The following is a 5690-nucleotide window of genomic DNA, read 5'->3' on the forward strand; positions in this document are numbered from 1 at the left end:
TCCAGAATTGTGGCCTACATGCAACAAATACATACATTATATACATATACAGTAACCCTTTGTCCACACTTACATACAAAGGAATGGTTGATCCATCTGAGGAAACCCCAGTCTCAGCACCTGTAAGAGAGCTTGTTTCAAATTATTATAGGCGGCTTTTGTTGCGGGAACCAAGGCAATCTTGTCCTTGTACTGCACTCCCCCCTTAAGCAGATCTGTTAAGAGTTGTGCTCACCCTGTAAAAACATTGCACCCAAGCCCTGTTAAAATTTCACAATGCTAGACACAAAAGGGCCTTATCATAACTGCTTCTATTAGACACTCTAAAGCTGAAGCAACTCAGACTTGTGGGTTTCCTCGTCAGGGGAAGCACTCAGAATACTATCAACATACTGAGTGATCACAGTCAGTTGAAGCCACGTGATACCCTGTTCTGGATAGTCATTCTTTGTAATGCATAATATTCCAACCCAATAGATCTGGGATAAAACCACCCATTAAAATCTGGTACTCGGCAAGTAAAACTTGCTGCCCCAATACTCCTGTGGCCTCCTGCCGTCTCCCCATATACATTACTCTATAGCACACTGTTGAACAGAGGAGTGAAACAAGCATGACAGTAGTGCTCCAGTATCCCATAACAGAGAAACCAACACTCCATTAACAGTACATTTTTATCCACTGGACTGGGACAGACTTAGGGAGGGTACAAGGGATTTACAGGATCTAATCGTTAGGTAAACAGATCTTCTCACAAGACGTTATTCTCCCCAGTCTCGATTCTAAACCTACAGCGTTTCAGCATGTCTGAGACATTCGAATAAACCCAAATTGTTTCCTCTATTGCAACTAATTGTATAAAAATACAAACACTGTTTATCTAACTACTTTTACGTCCACCTGTACTGTACTTATACTTTCAGACGCTCTTATATTTTCCAATCTCCTTAAGTTGATTTTCGTCAAGTCTCTTTAGTTACGTCTCTAGCCAGTCCCGCTGGCTAAACACACTTACACCGTCATTTAGCTGCAAAAAGGCATTCGCGGATGCTGAAGAATTTATTTCCAAGGCAGCGGGTACAAGCGATTTGGCGTTTTAAAACCACCAGGAACAGCAAAGAGGCACGCTTCTTTCCTTGCGCCGGAACACAAGGACTGGAGGCGGACAACCTAGTCGGCAGGATTCGAACTTGCGCGGGGAGACCCCAATGGATTTCCAATCCATCGCTTTAATCACTCGGCCACGACTACAGCAAGCCCCACCGCCGCTGCGTTCTTGCTACAATCTTACCTGGATCGCGAGGCGCCAGCGGAAGCCTATTTCAAAGTCATTCTCCGTTTAAAAAAAACATTTCCAAAATACAAGCCTTGCAGACAGACACGCCTCAGAGGACTTAAGGGTGGCTTCATGTCGGAATGATAAAGTCTCCCCGTCCGGACATGAAAATGCCACTTTGTTACACACAAAAAAAGAATCAACAACAGAGAAATGCCCACAAGCATTTGAAAAGCCGCACCACGTCGCACTTGAAATAGCTCTTACATTAGTGGTAGACGCAGGAATCGCCTTTTTATTTACGCTCTTACCAACGCGATGGAAAGCAAAACAAAGCAAAGCAGAGCAAAACAAAACGAACAAACGAAAACCCTCACGTCCCACACTTGCATGTAAGGCCGTTACGTGCCCAAGCGGTATTGTATGTCATCCTAGCACTGCAGCCCGGGGCGTACGGTATATGGGAACGAGCGCACGCCACGAATCGTCTCGAATCACTCCCTACAGCTGTAAGGCACCTTGAAGTGTGCACCCCCAACATTCTTCCTTGCGCATCTGTGAAATCTAAATTAAATCTCACGTTGGGGGCATATTTTTTTCCACTTTATCATGAGTCGGGCTCGGCTGCACAGAGGTGAGAGCAGAGCAATGAGGTCACGGGGACAGGGGAGTTACACGCTGGCGGTTTGAATACGCGGAAGATCACTGAGGGATCCACAGTATATGGACCCTCCGTGCTCCATCAGTCCACACTCCGGACTCTGAATCCTGCCATCCGAGTTAAGATCTCGGCGAAACCTGAGGCGCAGTTCCTTCTTAAAACGTAATCTGGTGAGCATTTCTAGAATCATACTTGTATAGATGCAGCCTTTAATGTGTTGCTAGGTTAAAATTGATGACTTCTTGAACTTCAGTAGGCAACTGCCCTCTTGATTTTGGATTTAATTTCTTTATTACAGGGGCGCATTTATGAAGACAGAGTCATGTTCAGGTACTTTGCTTGATGGCTCTACCGTACGAGCGCATCTCCAGCACTCTTTCCACGTCCCCTCCAGCTGCTTCACTTTTCCCTGTAGTTCCATCGATTTTCTTGTAGTGCTATACATATACGATTGAGGTATCTTAGATTTCTCCTTCGAGGACCCAGCACTCTTTTCTTTTCCCAGTGTTACTCATATCGAAATTCTTAAACCTAAAAAAAATCGTTTTTTTTTTCTTTCAATTATAACTGAAGTTTAAACAACTAGTGTTAAGTCCTTATTTTTCTGTAGTCAAAAAAAGCAAAAATTAACATTCAGGTCATGAAAAACTCAAAAAAACTCCTCAACCACTAAACTTTACCTCCCACCTGAGCGCCATCTTGAACGCCCCTACCACCAGAGAATGCTCACGATTTCGGAAGCTGTCTCCGGGACGTGCTGATTCCACACATCCTGAATAAATCATGATATAGTTAGTTGCTGTAGCTAGACGTTTAAATGAGTTTCATGGCCAGATGGACTGTTTCCTCCAGCGGTATAGTATTGCAGTGAGACAGCACGATGCCTGCAAGACTATGTCACGCTAAACGCCACAGATTGTGTTTGTCCGTTCGTGTCAGTCGTCCTGCAGCCACGGGAAGTGGGACACAAACATGCTGCAATGCTTTCAAGACGTTAGGATTTGTTTGTGCAACATCCGAGAAGAGTACTTGTGGCTTGAATGTGAACTGTACGTGCCCGCCCCCTTTCCTCTGTAGTGCATGAGTTCCTCCCGGCATGCCCTTCCTCATTGTTCTGTCATCTTGTACTTAAAGGGTTGTATTTCTGCTGCTGAAAATAAGCAACGGTTTTCTCACAACGCCCTTTGTTCCCGACGGAGACCTTGTCTGCCATGAAATTCTTCAAAACCTCAAGCTAGATGAAGAAGAGGACAAATATGAAGCGTTACAGAAACGACATGCCATGAGACTATCGATAACGATTTCCATAGGATCCCCGCGGTTGCCTGGCAACTATCAGCTTTGCGCAGTGGCAGTATCGTAGCCTGTGAGGTTTAGCCGAGGCGCGATTATTGCTAGTTGAAAACTTTTCCCAATACCCCGCTTCCGCCGGTTTGCAATACAATCGGCGAAAGCAATTTTTGACAGTGTCGTCAGAGACTGAGCAAGGTGCTTAAAGACAGATTTGGTCATGGTGACATCATGGTAGAAAGAAACGAGCTTGTTACGTCTCAACAGAAACGCTCTTTAGCTCTTTCAGCGTTATGCAGAGAACAGCGTCTGTCGAGATCACTTTTGAGTCAGCGCGAAACGCCGTGTGCTGTCAGTTTGATTTCATATTGCTCGTAGCGGCGCCCGGCCTTTGTCTGTCAAACGTTAGGTTGCGCTTCTTCATGCTGCATCGTCGACATGAGTGGAGCTTTTTAAACGTCTGTACTTACTGCGCCCCATAAGAAATCGTTCGTCCCTGTTCAAAAGAGATTGTGCGATGTCCTGCAGCGTTCGCAAAGCAAACCTTTGACAGTTTGAAAAGAGGAATTTATTCTGCTTCCTGTGCGTGCAGTAATTACAAAGTTGAACGTCTTTACACGATCTGCTGCAGTTTTCAGTGGGCGGGCTTTGTCAAATTGCTTGGAAAAACGCAGTTTCGGCTCGGGAAACATCATGAGCAGTGTCAGCACAGAGAGGACCACTGTCGTGAGGCCGGTTAGCTCAGTTGGTTAGAGTGTGGTGCTAATAACGCCAAGGTCGTGGGTTCGAGCCCCGTACGTGCCAGGTCCTTTTCTCCTCTCTTACCAAAGCTGTTAGGTTCCTTTCCGTGGTGAGATGGGTTGTCATGCAACGCTGCCACATAGTGCCGACAGACAAGAGTGTTGCGGGAGAAGAGAAAAGTGTTTGAAGTTTTAAGAGTGTATTAGGTGGAGCCAAAATCAAGTGTCACAAATGCAAGTGGGAGGATTTCCAATGTTTAATATGGTAAAAATAAGCAGAAGTTATCTGCCGGTCATGGCACAGTCTGCCATGCTTTTGTCATATACTGTAAAGTGGTGTCGAACTGGAGCCTCACCATTTGCATATGTGAGGCTCCAGTTATACATCGAGTGTCACGTTAAATGACAAAAATCAAGAGAGTTAAAGCAGCTGGAGAGGTTTTCTTACAACTTTTGAGCTGACACAGTTTTTGAAAATGTTTCCTTCACGCTGCACTGTACAACATAGGCAGCCAAGAGTCTCCAAAACAAAACAGAATTGACAGATAGGAGAAAATTCCCACTCGTCCTGAAGTTCCCAAAATCCAGCACTGAGCGTAAACAAAGTGTCTAAGTAGCGTGGGAATGCTAACCCTAACCCTAGCTGGAGTTTGAGCAATCCAGCACTGAGCGTAAAAAGATGAGTCAAAGTAATGTCTAATCTGATTAGTTTCCTTAGAGCTGGTTCAGAGTTTGTTCAAGAATTTACCTTTCACAGATGCGCAAAGAAGAATGTTGGGGGTGCACGCTTCAAGGTGCCTTACAGCTGTAGGGAGTGATTCGAGACGATTCGTGGCGTGTGCTCGTTCCCATATACCGTACGCCCCGGGGTGCAGTGGTAGGATTCGGGGATCAGTCAATGGATTTTAAAACACATCCTAAATACAGTGTTCCTGCACCTTTGACCTCATCCAGAATGTATCGTTTTTTGAAAGGGATTGCTGTCAGAATGCACAACTGAATTCCAAACAGAATCTCTAGTCAAATATGATCATTTGTGAAACAGGCAAATGAGTCTCTCAGGTGCCCATTGCTCATTTTCAGACACATTTATGCAATACTTTCACCATGCGTTGAGCAATAGGGATTAAAGATACCAGAGGTAAGGTTTAAAAGTGATTCTGAGGTGCAATAGATCAGCGATACAGCTAGGCATCTGAAATGTGGGGTTTGAGAGCCCTTCAGGGAACACCGTACCCTAAAGGTACCTGAAGTCCACTAGTATAAGCATTAAGTCACTGTCACCCCTGTTACAATGTGATTGCTACATATCTTCATTTCTTTGGTTTTTAAGGAGTAAGAGTGCAGGGGGTCTAAATCTGCGATCCAGTGTGTTGAAGTATTTCACAACACTACCTGTAGCCCGTCTGGAAATAAATCCTCATTCTGATTATTGACCTGGGCATGTACCAATAAATCACTGAGCATATATATATATATATCACTGTGCTGAAGCTAAAGACCTGTATGTAATAATATGATGCTAAAATGTTATTTTCACATATAGTAATGTAATAAATGATTGCTTATGCTTTATAAACAAATCTAATTAAAATAAAAGCTTCAGTTTTGTATTTATCTTGTACCATAAAACATGATTTTCTTTGTATTTCAAGCCCACAAAGTGTCCAAATGACGCACTACATGATATAAGGAAGATTATCACATGCATATCGGTATTATC

General features: G+C 44.1%; 2 non-coding genes across 2 annotated transcripts; one reads left to right on the forward strand and one right to left on the reverse strand.

The window, feature by feature from the left end:
- Window positions 1-1169: 1169 nt before the first annotated feature.
- Window positions 1170-1251, reverse strand: trnas-gga (transfer RNA serine (anticodon GGA)). Its single transcript has one exon. It is a non-coding gene; the product is annotated as a tRNA-Ser (tRNA).
- A 2023-nt stretch (window positions 1252-3274) lies between these two features.
- LOC138236147 (U4 spliceosomal RNA) lies at window positions 3275-3416 on the forward strand. Its single transcript, XR_011188541.1, has one exon. It is a non-coding gene; the product is annotated as a U4 spliceosomal RNA (small nuclear RNA).
- The last annotated feature ends 2274 nt before the right edge of the window (window positions 3417-5690 follow it).

This window comes from Lepisosteus oculatus, unplaced genomic scaffold, assembly GCF_040954835.1.
Source record: "Lepisosteus oculatus isolate fLepOcu1 unplaced genomic scaffold, fLepOcu1.hap2 HAP2_SCAFFOLD_87, whole genome shotgun sequence".
In the NCBI taxonomy this organism is placed as follows: Eukaryota; Metazoa; Chordata; class Actinopteri; order Semionotiformes; family Lepisosteidae; genus Lepisosteus; species Lepisosteus oculatus.